Source organism: Rhyacophila brunnea, unplaced genomic scaffold (genome assembly GCF_057557595.1).
Source record: "Rhyacophila brunnea isolate RB1 unplaced genomic scaffold, BYU_Rbru_1.0 scaffold_15, whole genome shotgun sequence".
NCBI lineage: Eukaryota > Metazoa > Arthropoda > Insecta > Trichoptera > Rhyacophilidae > Rhyacophila > Rhyacophila brunnea.
In genome coordinates, this window is record NW_028232806.1 from 1,800,163 (window position 1) to 1,822,996 (window position 22,834).

Consider the following 22,834-nt stretch of genomic DNA (forward strand, 5'->3'; position numbering starts at 1 on the left):
GCCAAACGTGGCGCATTGGATGATTACAAGTGGCGCATTGCATCTTTGCGCCTATTTATTCTTTTGAAGTAGGCGGCATAACTAAATCCATCTTCATATTTTCAACACCTGAGTGCTCTCAGTTCAAGCCATACAGCTAATCATTACTCATTAAAAGCAAAACAAGGTCCCGAATAACTGATTCAAATTTGAAGAATTCTCTGCTGCTCTCAGTAACAGATTTAACACCAAATATTGAAAGACTAGCGAAATCCAAACGCTCAAAAGTTCTCAGTGCTCCATCCCGCTCAGAGCTCTTTCTCTCTCACTCATCACATCCAATAAATGTGGTTATCTTCACCAAACAAGACTCTCCGGCAGCTGTAGCAGCGTCTTTCTTCTCTTCCAAGAGATCATTTCTGACTATTGTAGATTGGTGCTCCAACAAACGTGTGTTTTTTGAACTGGCATAAATTAATTAATTTAATTGCGTAATCTAGTTATTTCTTTTCCTCCTCTAAGCGAAGCAGATCCTACCCCTATCCCTATTTTCCAACCCCAACCGTGAACGTAAGAAGGTAGAAAAGGTGCTTGCGTTGTATGGGGCATCTGAACTCGTCTGTGAAAAAAATTGGCGCATGGTATGCAAAATGTTGGAGTTTAGTTCAACTAAACTCTTTATGTCTACTATAGACATCTGAAAATATTTAACTACCGGTGCTTTCCAGTATAGCCTGAGACACACAATTAGCACGATTGTGTACATATACTCATAAGGAATCTGGGTTAATTGATAATTAGCTTGTCCAATTCTAAGTGTTAAACATCCTGCTAAATTTGTTTGCCAGACATATTAGAAACAGGAATTAGCTCTGTACATTGCATCTGTCAATATTGTATTTACTGATAATAACATTGACATGACGTCTTATACAAGGTTTACAGAAAGTCATGCATTTTTTTTGCAATCTTATTATTTTGGGAGATGTTGGTTTCCAAGTATTCAAAAACAGCGGTGCTTTGTAATTTAGATTTACCCACCATCACAATGTTTCTTGGGTGTATATTCTTCCAAGTCACTCTTAACACAATCACTGCGTACCTTTTAATGAATTTTAATTTAAATAACATGCTAATTGCATCTCATCATCATCATCAGCCTGAATCTATCCACTGCTGGATCCGCAGAACTTTATCATCTCATCGATCCAGCGGCCTCTAGGTCTACCTTGCTGACGTTTTGTATTTCTTGGATACCACTGGATGACTAGATTTATCCAACGATTGTCTTTTCTTTGAGCTATGTGTCCAGCCCATCTCCATTTAAGGCTTTTAATAAACTCAATTACAACGCATTGCATCTAATGCCCGTTTAACGGGGACACGGCAGCCGTGTCGTCCGCATCTAACTTGTTAACTGATTGGGAACCAACATCTCACATAAGAAAGAGATTAACAATATTAAAACTATCGACCGCAGGTTATTGATGGAATTTAAATTCTTATGGATTTACGTTTTGTCCTATTCCATTTGAGTCGTTTTTTGCGACCCGGGTTTAGCCTTTCGGCATCTTCAGGCAATGTGTATACTCACCAAAAGGCAAAAACAGACTGACAACGAATATTAATCAAGCTACTGATTTGGAAGAACGCTGATGAACAGGTATTAAAAGGTCAATAGTTAAAGTTTGTCGTCATTAGTATGTCACCTCGTAGCATAGTGGATAATGCGCGGATCGGGGCGTAAACCTAGGAGATGCAGGTTCGATTCTTGCCGGGTGTCTTACTTTTTTCAAAAAGATTTTTTCTTTTGGTTGTAATATGTTTCCTCAGAAGTGTTTTTCAAAATTATGTATGTTCATAGAAAAGAGCTTGAAACTTGGTGAAAGGCTTTAATTTCATGACACTTTTTTGCGTTACAAAAAAACTTGACTTAAAACTACTCAAAAAAGATAATAATCCGATAAATATTTTTCCCAGCACGAAAATAAAGATAAGAAACTCAGAGTTATTTGGATTTAGTAGCCTACTAGTCATGGTTTAATGATCCGTGTGATTTATTTCACCGGAGTCGATTACAGATCATAAACACCGTGTATTGATACTAAAAATATAAATTATTATTCTATATTATAATATGTGCGTACAGAACCAAGCGAAATAAATCCTAACGCATAATTAAAAATAAACTCTATAATCAGAAACAATTATCGCGCACTTATGCTATTATACATTACATCCAAGAGCAACGATGCACAATTTTCATTGCATATAGTTAACAAATTTCCTTCTGAAAATCAAAGCAAAATATACCTTATGCAAACGTAACGGAATGAAAATTTCTTACTGGCACATACGGCGTTGTAACATTGGCAAAGAGATAGTAGTTAACACTTTTCTCACGTTGGAAATATTCAAGTTCTTTAGTACTGTCTTGCTAATAAAAACTTTATTGTAAGAGTCGAGAAAGTATATTTTCGTATGTTTAGTGAATATTTTTTACGTTGTTTTTAAACTGGAGGCTTTGATATCAAATGTAGGTCTCGATATAAAGCGTGGCTCTCTAGTACAAGTTTCTTAGTTAGCCTTGAACTTGCGTTTGAATCGCGCGCTCTTCCTGATTCAAAAAATAGAACAAACGCATTTTATTCGAATTTGTTCCACTCGCCATAAACAATAATCATAGATACTTAGAGTGAAATTAAAGGAAATTGATAGGTGATTGATTTATTTCCAATATCGGAAGTGTTTAAATCGGAATTAAAAAAATGTTTCAAATTTTCTCAAGATAAAAATATAGACTTTTTTCGATTATGTTTTTAGATATATCAATAATAGGCGGAAAAAAATCAAGTAATATGATTATTTTAGCGTTTTTCTTTGTGAGTTGTCTCTGTTATGGGGTAAAGTCGGAAGGAGTAGCACCGGTTGCGACGCAGAATAGTCAGGTTAGCTTCGTTAGTTTCTTAACATGTGGTGTGGACAGTTATCCAGTGAATTGTGTCAAAGAGAAAGCTGGGAGAGTCCTTGATGGATGGGAAGATAGGCTTAATGGAGAGGTCCAGAAATGGGAAGGTAAGTTTCAATTAGTTTAATGTTATCATAATAACCTATCTTATTTACTGTGGAGACTATAAGATTTCGAATTTATAGAATTAATTTACCGTCTGTTTGCTGCTAAGTAAAGCATATGATCTTCCATAACGTGGAGGTTATATTGACACTTTTTATGAGGAATATTTGTTAGCCATTCGCCCAATTCATTGTAACCTTGCACTTGAACATTATAATTTGCATTCATTGATGTTTATGTCATAAAATAAACAAATTCAAATCCTAAGTGATCTTATCATAAATAGAATGTTTATATATAAGTGTATTTGTACTTATTCCACAATATAATATGATAAATCCAAGACCGGTTTCGTCATGATGAACATTCATAATTATTTAAGTTTACAACTTCAATATTTGTGTTATGTACCAATAATTGAGAATACCCGTGAAGATGAAACTGATCTTGGATTTATATTATCAAATAGGTACTAACTGAAGTAGCCGGCATCGATCGATATACATTTATCTTAGTTAACAAAATAATAATAAATACATTCATCTATATTAAAATAACAGTATCTAGGCAAAAAAAAACATGTTAAAACAAAAATAACGCTGAGAGTTAATAACTCATTTAGTGCTAACGCCGCGACTCGCGCGTTTGGCGTAGTTGGCCATTAGATATAAATTAACGAGTTATATAAATGTGGTAATTAAAAGGTCAGCAGTGATTGTGTTAAGACAAGCAAAATAACATCACATTTAAATCGTATCCAAAATATGCAAACTTTATCTCGATCTGTCATAAAATTTTAAAATTGGAATAGGCATGAAGGTAATTTGAACAAACAAACTTTGTATTTTTTATAATAAATGTAAATGTCAGCTGAGACCAAGTAGTAAAAAAATAAAACAAGTATATTATTTTAACTTTGATATAATTATATTATATAGATAGGATATTGTGGAATAAGTATAAAATAAATGTTTGACTGAACATTTTAAATGTTGTTTATTATTAATATCAAATTTGTTATTAAATTGCAAAACAACAATTATTAGTGACGATCTTCAAATAATAAACAATGTGTTTCTTGTTTTTTCACTGCTGCTAAGTACTTATGGATCCGACCCAATTTTCAAACTCGTTTTCTAAAGAATTTAAAGAAGATCTTAGTATGCAGAAGAAAAAATGAGTCATATGACATCCTTCATTGTATTTTGATCAAGTTATTGCCTACTTTAGATGCTTACCATATGAATTTTAATAATACTTTCTAAAAAAACGAGATAGGTTGAGATTACAATTGAATATTTATATTTTATAAGTGAATAAATTTACCATAAACTTATAAACATCTTGTACTAATAATTTGAGACAGGCTTTATCTATGACGAGTATATATTTACGATTATAGTAGTGTGTAAGACGCTGGAATTGCATTCGGGAGCTCCGGGTTTGATTTACAATGAGGACATAATAATAATATTTATGTGATTTTCTCAAATCCTGAGCGTTTATGATTGTTTCACTTCTATTACTAAATACCCTACTATCATTGGGCATCTAGGCCTGTGCTGTATTAAAAAGTAAACGTAGGTATATTTTTATATACTTAGTATTATTAGTATCTGCGTCTTGGTTTAAATATGAGCGTAACGCTGTTAACGATATAATACGATAACTACAATTCAATACATTTTACGGGTTTTAAATCATCGACCTAAAAACATTAATAAAAACAATTAAAATAATTACAAGATAAAAAGAACTTTTTATATACCACGTTTTTTAATTTTCTATTGAATCATATAAACTCGACTTGACTAGCTTAAACGATCAAAAAAATTGTACTTGATAGAAATATTGAATAAATATACTGAAATGTCATTTTGACACTTCATATTGATTTCCATAGTAACGCACGTATATATTAATATTAATAATTTATATGCTAGGACCATCCGCTTAGCAACCAATAATGGTGTCGGAATAACTTTTCATACAAAACAGAATTAACTGAAAATGAATTCAATTCTACTTAAAGATGGCTAAAAGTATAAAAAATGCATTGGCATCGTGTTCTGATACATTCTAAAAGTTTCAAATGTCTAGCTAGTCGGGAAGTTAGATAAAAATCGATTGCAAGATTTGTACCGGACAAATAAGAATACGAGCTAAGAAAAACGTTGTAAAATAATCTGAGTGAATAAAAATACTGTGCGTTCTTTAAACAAATTCAACTTATAATTATATCAATTTTGTGATATCAGGTAGGTCTTAATTGCTAAGGAGGCGTCTCATTTTGAAAAAAAAGCATTCCATGCAATCTTAATATTTCTTTTTTTAATGAACACATACATAATTTTGAACATACTTCTGAGAAAATATATTATAACCAATAGAAAATATCTTTTTTGAAAAAAGTAAGACTCCCAGCAGAAACCTCGGGTTTCGCGCCCATTCACTTAGACCACTATGCTATAGGCGCCAAACTCAATTGCGACACATTTTAATTACTATCTAAAGCGTTTTCCAAATTGAGTCAATTTTAATTTTTTTAAGTTTTGGAAACTGGTCCCATTTCACGTTCTCCCATGTTCCCAAATATTTATATACGCCTTCGTCTAAAATTATATATTATTTTTGAAGTTATACTTCTTTTGGTGCGTTTGGGAAATCAGATCAGAGTGTACTTTTGGCGTGTGACATGTAACATATAATTTATTTTTTCACGCGAAAAAAAACGGACTCGATTGGATTCGAACCACCGATTGTTCGGTTATCAGCCGAACGCACTACCTTTGCGCCACAGTATGATACTGCAATCGTGACGATTATACAGTATAATTTATAGTTTAGAATTATTCCGTTGCCTAGGCAGCGAATTTATTACTGTCGGCCATTTACGTTACATTCCTTACGTAAACAAACGATTAAACGTCAGTTTCAACGAGTGACAGTTGGTACTTTAAAAATAAAAACAACGAGAAACCATTATATAACTTAGTAATATAAGTTAAAGTGTATAGAAATAAACCAACGGCGTTCCAATAAGCGGTCCTTTTTCTTGAGTGTGTAATTTAACAAGATAATCAAGAGCTAGTCAAAGAACACCCACGGTGGCCGCGCGGCTTAAGCGTTGGACGCCGTGGATCCCAGGTTCAAATCCTGGGTCTGGCAAGTACACAATATTATTTTTCAATTCGTGTGTGTCAGGGTATGGACCTAATAGGTTGAGCAAGTGGCTGACATCCATTTCTCGTAAAAAACAAAATCTGTCAATACAAACCTCTACCCTGTGGAGGCCGATATGATCCTATTTGGATCGGACATGGTCGAAAGAAAAGAAAGAAGTCAAAGAATCTAGTTTATTACAAGTTTTGTTTTGTCTTGTTACGCCAAAGAAGTATCTAACGCGCGTACATAAGTACACACACCGATTTTTTTTTATTCATTTTAACATTACTTTCTCACTTAAATGACGCTCACCATGTATTAAGTAAAATATCGGTTAGGTAATCATTTATTTTTTAGACATTATCTTCTTCTTATTGTGCCATCCCCTAGCGGAGGTCGGCCACCGTCAAGGCGATCTTATTTGTGTCGTCTGCTACCCGGAACAGTTCGGTGGAGCTGCACTCGTACCAATCACGGAGGTTCTTAAGCCGCGAAATGCGGCGCTGTCCTCTGCTACGCTTCCCATTGATCTTTCCTTGAATGACAAGTTGGGGAATGCTGTATTTTTGTCCTCTCATAATGTGGCCGAGGTATTGTAGTTTCCTGGTTTTGATACCACGTAGAACTTCTCGGTCCTTCCCGATTCGATTGAGAACTTCAACATTTGTCACCCGGTCAGTCCAAGGAATTTTGAGGATGCGTCTATACAGCCACATCTCGAAAGCTTCAAGTCTCCGTGACATCTCTTGGTTTAGCGTCCATATTTCCATACCATAGAAAAGAATTGAGAGCACATAACAACGTACCATACGCAGTCTCAGACCTAGGTTAAGATCTCGATTGCTAAGGAGGCGTCTCATTTTGAGAAAGGCGCTCCTTGCGATCTCAATTCTTGTTTTTATTTCCTGAGACTGGTCCGATTTGTCATTGACCCATGTACCTAAATATTTATAATGGATCACACGTTCGATTGGTTCGCTGTTAATGACAAAATTTGTGTTGGTGTCTGGTGTCGCTGTTTTTGATACTAGTAATAGTTTTGTTATCTTTTTTAAACCTAGACATTGTCAATGTCATGATAAAATGTTACACAAAATATCAATTAAGTTATAGAACACGTCACATTATATTTTCTCGCTATCTGAATACAATTTTCTTCTTTATTTTCATTTTAGATTCACTCAACCCAATAAAATTGTGTCACCGTTTATCGATATTATCGACTATGTTTTTTTAAATATCATTATTTAAACCGCGATCGAGAAGCAATAGTATTATGCACTTTATGTCACAAAAATGAACAAAAAATGAACTTTGAATTAAATTGAAAGTGGTTCCGTTTCCGTTTTATAAAACGTAACTACTTTATTTTTAATGATAACTTTTATTTATTTTAATTAACCTCTCGATATTATCCGTCAATCCATAAACCCCTTGACGTCGTGAGGTAGAAAAAATGATTCGATGTGTTGTACATATATCTGTATTATTATAGTATACTTACAACTACAAGTCAAAATATGTTAGTGGTGGCGCTTTTCGCAGTGGACTGTATAATTTGAAGAATGATGAGGTATGCGGATCTAGGGGTAGGGGCGATTTAACAGAATGCCAGACATAGACCTTTATGCTCCGCATATGCGGCATGGCAGGCGAGATGGGTGGCCTCCCCTAAGGGCCGCCAGACTTTTCTATACTTTCCAGATGTCTCGGTAAGACACATGACGAGGAGACTGGTGCCGACCCACTGGACCAGTCAATTCATGACTGGCCATGGAAATTTTGCGGCCAAACTGCAGGGGTTTGGTTTGGCAAGACATGGGTCGGGTTGCTCATGTGGACACGACCAGCAGGACGCAGAGAACGTCCTGTGCGACTGTCCACTTATGGGCCCCGAACGAGCGGAGTTGTTTGCCCGGGTGCGACCCCATTCGGGCCCAATAGGACACGCGGACATGGTGGCAACCGAGGCTTTTACTAAATTCGCCAGAGCGTACGGGAAGCGGGACACTCTCGACTCCCCTTGCGACTCTTCAAATTAAAGTCACTCTGATAGTTGTCATATAAATTAACATCATCCATTCGCACTTCGGTGCAAGTTTGCATCACCAGTCCCGTGAGGCTCTGCTCGGGACAAAATGAGGGCTTAAATTCTTTGATCTGGCACACGTAAAGGTTATGTTAGGCGACCGCGTATGACGTGGCTGCATATACATACATAACGGGTACGGAGGTGGGCGTTTTATACACCAGACCTTTATGGTGATTTATGATGGTGACTCCGTGGTCTGGTTCACTGTCACGCGGTATTGCTTGTTTTAGGGCACCCGGTGCGCGGCACTTGATGATACACAGTTTATGGATGATAATGATGATGGCAGGTTGTATGGAGGATGATAGCCGGGATCACGGCTTGCCAGGTTTCCAGAAGTATCCGACGGTTCCACTATATCAAGCTGACGAAATACTTCTGAATCAGTCTGTCTTATTGAGTCAATCACTGAGCGACGGAAAGCTATTAGAGGCCCGCTCACGTCCGCTATGTAGATGTATCTGAATGTTATTTGCATCACAGTGACTGCCGGTCCCTTGGTCTGGTGACAATTACACTGTATTCGTGGTATGTGGGAAATAAGGATGGAATGCGAATATAAATGGACCAACCAGTTTCTTTAATTTCCTTTTCCTTTTTGATGTGATGTTCTTTTGTTTGACTTAACTGTCAGAATTATTTTCATTTTGACATGTTGTATGCCTAGATATAGATAGAAGAATGTAATTAGTATTGTTTTGTTAAGTCAGATCAATAATTATTTATCGATGAAGCAAGCGACTTCTACGTCAGGTTCTACGTCATAATATTAACCCAAAAGACATCAACGCATGGTTATGTTCTAAACTTTCATCCTCTAAATGAATAACAATAAAAAATAACGTTTATGAATAAATTCTCTACTAGAGCTTCACCAAAAATCTTTCGCCAACCTTCAAATTAGCTGCAAGCCATTTCGCATCGCGAATTTAAATAATTATTTATTTATTTATAAATTTCAATTCAATTTCATTTTTTCAACATATTGTGGAAATTACAAATTATAAGTTCACACGTAAGACGTTCACAACATGACATGAAACATTATTATGGTGAAAATAAAAACGATAAAAATGAAAATATAAAAAGTAAACATAATATAAATTCTTATACAAAAGCAGTGAAAATATAATTATACAACTATAGAAGTACAAAGAAGTACACCGAGTTTGCTAAGGACGCCCTATTTAACGAATTTATAAAATAGCATCCACCTAAACTCACCTCACGCAAGTGGAATATATCAACACCCGAAGCAATTTAGCACATGCACATATGAAATAAAATATAAAACACACATAAAAATTCACATTATTATCGTATCGCCCGCATCTGGCAAAAACTATAAGCTTTGGGTTAACATTTTATAATTTTAGAATCAATAGATTCATAAAATGTTTAGGTATTATAAAAATAAACCCTGCAATTCTCATTAAATATGTTACGTATTGGTGTTATGAGTGTTATGACGATGTGATTGACACACTTCGCGCGGCGTTGGAATTCATATGCCTAAAGGGTTTACTACTGCAGAACAGAAAAATACGATAGAAATGAGAAAGCCAGCTATCATAAATCAAGACTTTGACGATTTTTGCTATAACGTCACTATCTCTTAAGAATCGACAATGCAATTAGCCCGAAATACAGAGAAAATAGTAATTATAAAAAGGAACATACAGAAATACCTTTAAAAATTAAATATAATCAATTCTAATGGATTTAAGTTTTGTACTATTCCATTTGAGTCGTTTTTTTGCGACCCGGTTTTCACCTTTCGGCATCTTCAGGCGCTGTGTGTACTCACCAAAGGCAAACACACACTGACAAAGAACACTCTTAACTCTAACTTATATAATAAATTAATACAATAAAGTAGGTAAAAACTCCATTACCTACCTATCAAGTCAAGGATCACAAACAAATAATAATGAATAGTTGAAGTGTTAGTAAAATAACCCCAGTATTATTAATAATAATACACTCGATAAACATATTTAGAAATTATAATTTAAATTTAAATTCCATCGAGTATCTTCGGTCGATAGTTTTAATATTAGGTCGATTGTATTAATATTAATATTAATATTAAAACTCAAATTATTAATATATTATTTGATGGTTAGTTTTAAAAAAATACCATTAAAGTTTCTTTTTTTTCGGATTATGAGAATAAATTAATGTTTAAAATTTTCTAATAAAAAATAGTAGTAAAAGTTTCATAAATTGCCGTTTATAAATCGTCAAAATATTGCATACAATAACTATTAACATGTTAATGCATGCATTTATTAACAATTGAAAGCAGCTTAAAAATTTCTACGTATCGATTTCACGATCAAAAATAGTAAATTCAATAAAATAAATTAATAAGTTGGTTAGTATAATTTACGGGCCGCGATCGGTACCGATTTGGAATATAACTTTCTTATAAAACACGGATATGTTAATGAACTATAAACAATATATGACGTATATATTATATTGAATGGACGTGTGTGTAGACGGGCAGGTTTGGTGGATGATTGTAGGTCAAATATGTCGCAGGCAACTTCAAGTTTTGGGCATGCCTGTGATTGACCCGGTTTTCTACAGCTGGCGACAAGTAGGCAAACTTGCTTGCTTGATAATTTGCAAAATTTACAGATTATTCAAATTTAAATGCATAATATATTTAAGCACTATATAGCACGGAAGTACAATATTGTATAGTTATTCGGCGAGTTTTTTTTTATAAAATAAAGTGAATTTGAAAATAAGGAGGGTAACTATAAATGGTTACATGTAAATTGTACGTAAAACATTTCACCGTGGCACAGTTTCTTATCAGAAAGAGACGATCGTACACTATACGGTCTCCAATTTTATTAGATTCAATATGAGCATTAATTCAATTTTCATATCTGATTTTGGATAAATTCATGAATTCAAGAATGAAAACCTAACCTAACCTAACCTAACCTAACAAATAATCCAATATATCGGCTATTTTCAAAAAAATTTTGCTGCTGACTTCCTCTAAAGGAGTGCCCTTAACCTTAGCGATATGTATTGAGGATGTGGAAGGCATGACCTACCTGGTTGCATGTAAATTGGCACAGTTTACAGACTTAACAGCCTACCTCCACCCTTCGCTACTGATTGCTAAGTTTTTCAATAATTTAGTTAGCATTTATTTGGTAGAATTCTATTTTGAAAAGTTATGGTAGATATAAATTATATTAAATTATACATGTGTGCAGGATTATTTGCTTGAAATTAATAAAGTTTTAATTTAATAATTTACTATAATTGCCTGAGGGCTTCGAAACTTATATTCAAGCACATCAGGTTTATCCCCTAAAAAATGCTGGAGTAAGAGACATGAAGAATGGAGTCAATGGACCCAAGTTTCGACTTTCGGCATCTTCATGCACTGTGTACACTCACCAAAAGGCAAACACACACTGACAACGAACACTATTACCTCTAACGTATATAACAAATCAAATGATAAAGTAGGTAAACACTTGTCACCTACCTATTAAGTCAAGTAGTTATATAATAAAAAATACAAAAGTAATCATAAATAATTACTAATTATAATTACTAATGATCGATTATTTTGACGATTTATTATACGCTAATCGAGTGTATTATTATTGATAAGGTATGGGGGTTTTTTTCCAAACACTTCAACTATTCATAATTTGTTTGTTATATTTTTATTGCATCCTTGACTTAATTGGTAAGTGATAAGTTTTTACCTACTTTATTATATTGATTTGTTATATAAGTTAGAGTTAATAGTGTTAGTTGTAAATATGTGTTTGCCTTTTGGTGAGTATACACAGTGCCTGAAGATGCCGAAAGGCGAAACCAGAGTCGCAAAAAAACTACTCAAATGGAATAGTCATCATCATTATCAGGGGCGCGACAACCCGGTAAGGGTCCTGGCCTCTTCTAACAGCTCCCTCCACCTTTCCCTATCCAGTGTGGCCGCTTTCTAATTCGATACCCCCAGAACACGGCAGTCACTAGCAACTCCAGCCAACCAACGAATCTTTGGCCTGCCTCTTCTTCTACGTCCTATTGGATTAATGGACATCACTCTCTTTGCCGGTGCATTGTCATTCATACGATGCACATGACCTAGCCATCGCAGTCTCCCAATCTTAATTGATTGAACTGCGTTGCAATCTTCGTACAGCCCGTAGAGCTCAGCATTGTATCTTCTCCTCCAATTAGTGCCTTCCCTGATCGGTCCATATATACGGCGGAGAATTTCTCTTTCAAAGATATTCAGGACTCGTTCATTTCGCAGAGTTAATGTCCAGGTTTCCGATGCGTAGGTGAGCACTGGCTTTACAAGTGTCTTGTAAAGAGTGCTTTTAGTTCGGCGAGATAGTATGCGGGACTTAAAATGTCAAATGGAATAGTACAAAACCTAAATCCATTATAACTTTTTTTTATTGCCATAATGATTTCTCTAGCCTTTTCAAATTCACACAAAACCTCTGGAAGAAGCTCACAAGAAGCCCTGATGAGAATTACTGTTTTAATTGTTATATTATTTCTTAGTTCAATACCTGAGTATTTTCTATCATAACCAATAGTGTGGCAGTTTTAAATTTACAAGCAATCAATCGAACAATATGCGTCGTCAATGACTTACTATCTGATATAAAATTCCATTGTCGTACATACTGAAACTTTTCAAATACTAAATACCTAAGTGTTTCAAAGTCAGTGTGCCATCAAGATAGCTAAACCATCGTCATGTTATTTTATTCAACAGAATCATTCAAAGAGATGGAAGCACTTACAAGACAATATTGTACATAATATTATACCTGTTGTATTACACCTTAAGATCCGCACTTTCAAATTAAAATTTATTTTTAATTAACTCTTTTTTTATTCAACGAATAATTCACACGTTTTTGAGAATGTAACATTTTATATTTTGAACATACATAACTTGAAAACACCTAGAACACACGCACAAGAAAACATCATATTTGAAAAAATACGATGCTCTATAACTCGTATAACCACTGGTATCGCGCCAACTGTGCATTAACCAATTATGTTACGAGCCTCCTATTTAATTACGACAATTTAAACTACCATGTCATACATGAAATGCTTATCAAATTGCGCTATTATGGACTATCGGTTTTTGTGTATTAAATCAAGGAATATTAATAACTTTCACCTTTAATTGACGTTATAACTAAAATATTTGGCGAGAGCTGGGCGTCGGTTAGTAAATAGGGTAATTAATATTCCTTGATTTAATACACAAAAACCGCTAGTCAACAATAGGGCAATTTGATAAGCATTCTATGTATGACCTACTAGTTGTGTTGTTGGTGAATTGTTGTAATTAGATAGGAGGCTCGTAGCAGAATTGGTTAATGCACAGATTGGCGCGATACCAGTGGTTTTACGGGTTAAAATCCTGTCGAGCATCGTATTTTTTTCAATTATGATTTTTTGTAGTGGGTATAGGTATATCTGATGTGTTTTCAAGTTATACATGTTAAAATGTATTTATTGACAAACTAAAACTGAAGTAGGGAGTAAGAACATGTTAACGCGCGTGTTTGAGCATGTACCTAACCGAAAAAAAATCTTTTTTTTTAAACGGTAATGCGTTTAAAAATTAATAAATGTAAAATATCTTAACACCACTGCACATTTATGTACTGAAATATGACTATATTCTAAAACATTAGAGCGAGAGGTTTAAAAGAATACTATTTTATGTAATAAAAATAATTTATGCAGTCATCAAATGTTTAAAATAAATATAAAGGATAATAAGGCTTCAAAATTATGTAAATAGATTATCTACAACGTTTATGGAATGTCCAGGATCATGCTTTGAAAATAGAATAAAAGCTCCATTTTGACCCACGCCGAGCACGTCCGCCCTTAATGATAGTTAAATCATTACAAGTTCAAGACGGGAATACAATAAAATAAGACAAATAGGAAAAATAAGTAACATTATTAAAACAGTGATATACAAGTAGTTATTATGTAGCTTCAAATCGACAATTTCAACAATAATTAAAGTATGTTAAAACTGAAACATTTTTAGCCGGGGTACACGATAATTACCAGCACAATGAATCCCGCTTATGTATAACGAAATATCGTCATAATTTACTTAGTAAACTGTAAAGTTCTAATTAAAGCTAGAAACACTATAGCTCTAAAAATTGACCGATGAAACTGATGATTTCGATTGCCGAGTCGGGTTTGATTCAATCGGATCTTAATGTATGATACGACTACACATAGACTAAAGGTAAAGTACAGAGAGAATTAGTACTTACCTACTTATTTACATGCTAAAACCAGTAACAAAATATAATAATATTTATTCATTCACATGTCCCACTTATGCAAGTGCATCTTTGCCCCTTGGTATTTAGGACTTTGCTTGATTTTACAGTTTCAATAATCAGATATTATACTATAGAATGTTTTATCGTTTTTGTATGCTATCGTTCTATTTTAAATACAACAAGTATACATTATAAATCTTTGATAGAAAAGCCGAAATCTTTTATCTGGCAGAAATATCTCCAAATTATTTGTTCAAAGTATTCACATCAGTATCGAAGGGTAGAGGTAGGCTGTTAAGATCCGCCTTAAATAGTGCACACTTATTGAACTATGACTAACATTATTTACAGATGGCATTGGTAAACCAAACCATAATAGTGTTTGTATATTTTGGGCGATACGATAAAATTGTGCACAGTTTTTCATTCATACTTATTTGTTTTCGTTGGACTACGAATACATATTACACATATTGTTGGTTCATTTTTTTAAATTCATTATGCCCTGCCTAAACTAAATTATAATAGATACAAAATATTATTCTATCTAAAAAATGTTCAAAGTTATGTATAATTTAATTGCATAATTTAAGATGACGGGTATTTTTTGGCTATTATTTATTATGACATGGTTTTCGCAGGATTTAATTGAATTTTAAAAACTAGCCAACATTATCTGTAAAGTGTAGTCTTATTTCAATTAAAACAAATACGTACGACTGAGAAAGTTTAGTGTGAACTATTTATGGCGGATCTTAACAGCCTACCTCTGCTCTTCGTCACTGATTCACATAGGTACACACAGATATCAGCCAAATATGCACGTTAAATTGTTTATATGCGTTTTCAAGTTCAGTTTTCATAGCTTGTTTCCATCTTTGAGCAAATAGCTTTTCCTTGATTCACGTCAGATTCCAGGACCCATACAGAACTACCTACATCGTGGGCCTCACAAGGAGGAAACTGATAAGACTCTACATGGCACCCAGATCCTCAAGCGGGCCCCTACGGTCAGGATGTTTGGCGGGCCTCCTTACCTATTGCCAAGGTTAATGCTAGTGTGATGTTCTACACTATCCCCAAATGGGATTCCGTGTATTTTAGCGATTTTCTATATATTTAAATAAATCCCCTTGAATTATTGATCTGGCGCCACTCGGCGTCATATAACATGAACAACTGGTCGCAACCCTCTCTTGTGGTAGCCAAGTCACCTGCGACTCTTCAATACTGAATAAATATCTATTTTTTATTATTCTTATTATTATTATTATTAAAAGCAAACGTCACTCATTCAACATAAAGTATGTATCAAATAATAATAAGCGTCGTGGGTCCCAGATTCGAACTCTGGGTCTGGCAAGTACACATATTGTTTTTCAATTTGTGTATGAGTCAGAGTATGGACCTAATAGGTTGAGCAAATGGCTAACATCCATTTCTCGTAAAAACAAAATCTGTTACTACAAACTTCCACTCTTTGGAGGCCCATATGATCATATTAGGATCGGACATAATAAAGGAAAGAAAATATGTATCAAACAATTTGGAATGTAATAGAAGGAGGCAATACATTAACAATTTATGTTACGACATTTGAAATTATTTATTTTACCTAGCGCGTGAAGCATATTAGCGCTTGTACACGTGCATGGATTTACTGGCAGCAATAGTGTGGGCCTACCTACCTACGTCAAATCATCTCACTGCCTTCAGAATAAAGACATTGTTTATGACCCTAAGCTTACTTTATAAACAGCTACATACTAATCAAATTTAAAAAAATAAGCATGCATTTACATATTATTATTTCATAAGTAGGTATGTTAGTAAACAGACTGGCGCTATATGATTTTCACCTTTCCAATATCATATTGAAGTCTAAAACGTTCATGTTGGTATGTCTGAATCGATTGTTATATTGTTAAAAAGAAATAAATATTAATCAGTTGATTGGTTCGGCGGACGCCATTTTTATTAGACCAGCGGTTCTTTAGAAAGTTTGCGTGTTACATTTCACACAGAACGTATGAAGAATTTGTTAATGAGATTAAATGTAAACAATGCATTAGTATTTTATTAAAAACTAGCGATAGCCCGCTATTTAATCTGCGTGAAATACGGGAATAAAAAGTAGACAGATATGCAGAATGAAGAAATAAACTGATTCAATTTTATTTTTGTCTGATAGAGAACGATTGGATCTAAGTACACTCATTTTTTCCACCTGTTCCATTTTTTTAAATATCCAGTCTGTACTTTGCCATCTCGCGTTGGTTTGAAAATCAACGCGAAGAAAACAAACGTCTTGTGTAATAGCACCTGTCCTGATCCAGATGTCCCTCTGATTAGCGACGGACATAACATCGAGAGCGTCGCCAGCTTCAAATACATGGTAGATGGAATTTTGCAGAAAGAGCTCGCTATCCGAATGGGAATGGCTGGAGCAACATTCAACTCGATGCGGAATGTCTGGTACTCATGATTGTACTCGGTCAAAACCAAATGCCGCCTATTCGACGATTGCATTCTGACGGTGCTGTTTTATTGTAGCGAATCATGGCACCTTACGAAGGCTCAGAGCAACCGTATAATGATCTTCGAAAACAGATGTTTGTGACGGATACTGGGTGTGTAGTGGGTATGCCTTTAAGGGCAACGAGGATATAAGAGAATGCACCAAGCACCCTCTCATCACGCTGACAGTGAAGCGGCGACGTTGGACCTGGCTCAGCCACATGCTGCGGATCCCAGAAGAGAACCTCAACCTGGCTTGCCTGTTCTTCAAGTCCTGTTCTAAATACTATCTATATAAAGTATACAGCGGAGCTACGGGATGTTGGTTTGACCTGAAACGAAGCAAGAAGATTGGCGAGCGACAAGGATTCTTGGAGGCGCCGCGTGGTGTCCATATGATCCAACTAAGAGGCGGATATGGCCGAAGAAGGAGAAGAAGACTTTGAAACGCGTACGTTATTATCACATTCGGTTAAGCTATACTTGAACTGATAAGGAACTAAACAAACGACCCACTCTGAAGCCTGCTTCGAACTAAGCAGTATATTATCATAATTATTGTTAGTGCTATCTGCTTTTCTATGTACAAAATGTACTTCTTCTTATTGTGCCATCCCCTAGCGGAGGTCGGCCACCATCAAGGCGATCTTATCTCTGTCGTCTGCTACCCAGAACAGTTCGGTGGAGCTGCACTCGTACCAATCACGGAAGTTCTTAAGCCACGAAATGCGGCGCCGTCCTCTGCTACGCTTCCCATTGATCTTTCCTTGAATGACAAGTTGGGGAATGCTGTATTTTTGTCCTCTCATAATGTGGCCGAGGTATTGTAGTTTCCTGGTTTTGATACTACGTAGAACTTCTCGGTCCTTCCCCATTCGGTTGAGAACTTCAACATTTGTCACCAGGTCAGTCCAAGGATTTTTGAGGATGCGTCTATACAGCCACATCTCGAAAGCTTCAAGTCTCCGTGACATCTCTTGGTTTAGCGTCCATACTTCCATACCATAGTAAAGAATTGAGAGCACATAACATCGTACCATACACAGTCTCAGACCTAGGTTAAAATCTCGGTTGCTAAAGAGGCATCTCATTTTGAGAAAGGCGCTCCTTGCGATCTCAATTCTAGTTTTTATTTCCTGAGACTGGTCCCATTTCTCATTGACCCATGTACCTAAATATTTATAATGGGTCACACGTTCGATTGGTTCGCTGTTAATGACAAAATTTGTGTTGGTGTCTGGTGTCGCTGTTTTTGATACTAGTAATAGTTTTGTTTTCTTGAGGTTCATTTTTAAACCATAAGAATTACTGACCTCATTAACATTTTCTACCAGTTGATGTAAACTCTTTAAACTATCAGCAATCAGTACAGTATCATCATGTACATAATATATGTATATTAATAATCAAGATTCAAGTAGTAAGAGAAAGTTTATCGTCAACGGAAACAGTTTGGTGTAAAGTTTAAATGTTATAAGATCGACTTAATAATCGCATTATCACGCTGATTATTAATATAAGACAGTGCTGAATTAAGATATCCGGATGAGTTGAGAGGAAACTGGGCTATCAATAGATAATGTAAAATTTTAGCGTTAGATTTACATGTAAATAAAAGAAAGTTTGAAATCAAAGTCAAAATAGTTATCATAGGTCTTGACGTGTTCGGAAATTTGTAAGTATGCAGTTCGCCGTATGACACTTCACCGTGAAATGTTTGTTGTATTGGAAATATGCTCGTATATTAAAGACCGTCCAACCTCTTTGGGTCGTATAATACTGAGATAAAAATCATGTCTAAATAAATAAAACACGACGCCACTATTAAATATAATTTAAACACACGAATAAGACAATTGTACTAATAATATTTTAATTGATTAATAATGTCAATAAATAACCAAAGCACTTGAACACTGTAATTTTGATAAATTTTGTAAATTTTGATATCCATTTAAAAAACCCACTTAGGGTTTTCAAAGTATTAATAATATTACAATTAATAATAAGTGTACAAATTCATAATATTGCTGGAACGAATAAGAAAATGTATTCTGTTTCTATCTATACACGTATAGTATTTAAGCAAAGGCAACCGGCCTATCTGAATAGTCTTGATAATGGTGTTACAACCGAAATAGCTATCGACAAACCTTTTAAAAACCTGTAGAATTTAATATTAATTATATTTTCATTTCTTGTAAATAAAACACGGTTCTTGTCGGTTAACAGGAAGCCAGCGGCAAACATTTTTTTAAATAGCCGATATACTGGATTATATTTTGTTAGGTTAGGTTAGGATTTCATACTTGAATTCATGAATTTTGCTAAAATCAGCCATAAAAATTGAATTAATGTTCACATTGAATCCAATAAAATTGGAGACCGTATAGTATATTATGGTCATCTCTTTTCTATAAAAATATCACAGCGAACTGTGCTATGGTGAAATTTTTACTTACAATTTTCATGACGTAACCCCAGTGTGTAAGCCACTGGCCTTTCATCTGAACGCTCCGGGCTCAATTCCTGGTGAGGTCACAACTCACAATATATTTACGTGATTTTCTCAAAGGCTGGGTGCTTGTGATTGTTGTGACTGCAAGTATTGTTTCTGTGCCTCATGGCCTGATATAGTGTCAAAAAGAATATACAAGCATAAGCATATAATCAAAATTCATACCTATATCGCGATAAACAACTCAAACCGTGTCAGCATATTGATCGGCGATATTAAATATATTACCGAAATTACAAATTCTCTAATAATATCCATTTCCCGAAGTGTCCAATTATTGTATACTCAGTAAATAGCTTACTGCAGATCATTTCCGCGATATCCATTTTTCCACAAAGTCAACTATATCCGATAACGCAAACTCCATAATAATATAGTACCTGACTCAATTATATTAATTATTTCCTAAATATTCTTTTCAAGATAATATTTTGATTGTGAGTACGTCAATAAATAGCGGATCATAATTCATTGGACATGTCACTCGAATATAAGCTCCCGGTCTGTTAGTATCTCAGTCTCTGTATCGCTCCGCACAACATCTCATTGTACCGAGATTCGGACCTCGGAACGGTATCATAAGTATTGTACCATAACTACTGTAACATACTCTTGTACCGACTGTTTACGCTGCAAATAAATCTCGCTCCACCATCCATCGGAGTAACTACTAAATCTCGACTTCTCATCTCTCCTTCTGACGACTTCCTCATCCACCACACCATCACTCCCACGGTGATGAACCCCACACCTATATGTAGATCAATGATTAAAAGAGCTACGATTTTTTTTAAATCACTTTCGGTATGTAGGTATTTGATTCATCGAATCATCATTTTATACAACAAAAAACCTTCCTGTTAATAAATTTACAAGTGGTCCCAATATTCAATGCCACTTTCACTGATAATCACAAAAACTAATGCGTATACCTATCCATCATTATTACTTTGAAATGTATTAGACATTATAACATGTGTTATACCTAAAATGTGAAAGTAACAAGCCATACTGGTAATGTATAAACATTAGAAAAAAACAAGTGCAAACAGCTGACGTAACAAAATAATACAACATTAACTTTGAAATCATCATTGAAACTTTCGACTGACCTTTATTTTGGCTTCTTATAATATTTCAGTAGCAAGAGTAAATTTATAATAATATTGATTAATGGATTCCAGTACTAAGTGAGTTGACCTGAATATATTATTAATGAAGGTAAAATGAATCCGATGTGCTTTGCTTGAAAAAACATGAAATAAATAATGATGTTTCAATTTACTTTTAAACTGCAATTTATTTAATTGATACTTTCACAAAACGGAAGTGCTACGGTGCAGCAAACTATAATTAATAAACGGTCTTATTCAGTGAAATCAATTTTTTTTTTATAAGTATTTGTCTTGATTTATCTGTCTGTCTGTAACGCAGAGCAATACAGCATAGCATAGACATAAAGACACATACACTCTCTGTCAGTTACAGTGCCATACATTTATCTGGATAATTGATAAAGGAGCTACAGTCTAAAACTACCCAATCAAAACTCGCAACTGAACAGAATCTGACAGCAGAATGACGTATATAATAAGGCGTCATTTTAATTCCATTTTTGTCCGCTCTACAGATAAAGATAAGTTTGTGGGACTGTGATGGACTGGTCCCACCAAACCACACCCGGTCTTAATCAGGCGTGTCAAGGGACCCTAGGGAAGTACCAGACTGTAAATGTCTCAGGAGCAGTTACCAAAGTCTAAGGTGCATGTCATGCACTCAAGTGTATTTTAACTGAATTAACATGACTTTGAAGTGTGACCATGAGAGAGTGAAGTAGATATATAAGTAAAATTAAAAATTGTAGTATTTAACAAAAACTATTGCAAAACTACCGAACAATCGAAGTAAAAACGTTGACAGTATGACAAATTTGCTAAATTCAATATCATTGGAGTTTGTGGTGACCAGGTCGGACGGTCTGAAAAGCCCAGTATTTGGTTGAACCGACTTGACTTTCCGTATACCTTTTTAGGACATGGATATGTTGAACGGGTAACAAAATCAAAGAAACGAAGCCAGCCAGCGAAGCCATGCTCAATTAATAATTCTCTGGTGTAATGTTCCGGAATCACAGCGGTTATCTCGATTCGCCATTTGATATTTGGAAAAAAACATAACACATATATGCCTGCCATTAGTGGACCGCATCTCACTTTTCTCTGCCGGGTTTTCCACGCTGCATCCCGCGTCTCTCTCTGTCAGCCAAATGTACACACAGCTAACAATAAGCTGTCACTCTCTGACACACAAAAATTTCTATTCGGAAGAGCTTGCGTTTTTGTTGCGCGATCGCATAAATAGAACACCCACGTTTCGTCACTCTCACGCGCTGCATTTAACCGCTTAGCCACATATATTATGCATTTCACTCATGCGATTTTTACGCCAATCATTGTATCAGTACATTAAGACAATACCAATAAAATTCCCGTAAAATGCATTGGCTTAATCGAAATAGATATTTACCTTCTAATCTATAGTGGTATTCAAATAAACGCGTTCTTTAGCTATGAATATTATTTTGCTCACGATATAAAACATAGTATTATTGAACGCTTCGAAAAGAATGTTGACAGGTGGTACTGCCATCCGGTATTTTTTGTTATAATATCTAAAGGTGTCTATAGACCAGGGTTTCTCAAACTATGTTCCGCGGAACACCAGTGTTCCGCCGAACCTGAATAGGTGTTCCGCGACCATTTGGAAAGGTTTTATACACTGTAACACATTTAAAGATCTTCTACTAAGTAGAAGTAAAATAAGTAAAACTAAAATAATTAAAGAATCTACTTTATATTGAAAGGCGAGTGATGATCAATCTCCACTGATGCTTATGACGTCAAGTATCTAGATAGGTCATGGCTCCCACAAGGGGGGCTGATACACCTCTAGCCTGAAGTGAGATAAACACACATCACAAACATGCACTAATAGCAAAAAAATGTCGCTATTTCGCTTCAAACATACTAACATTTACCTTATGATATGTGGTTTTGCCATACTTATAATTTTTGATTATTATCGATATTTGACATGTCCATAATTGTGCATATCAACATAAAAGTGGGTGTATTAAAAATACAAAAAATCGC

At 34.9% G+C, this 22,834-nt stretch overlaps 1 protein-coding gene across 1 annotated transcript in view; it reads left to right on the top strand.

Annotated features, from left to right (window-relative positions):
• LOC147074766 (uncharacterized) overlaps positions 1–22,834 on the top strand; it is a 61,346-nt gene that overhangs the window by 8,745 nt on the left and 29,767 nt on the right. The window lies entirely within an intron of this gene.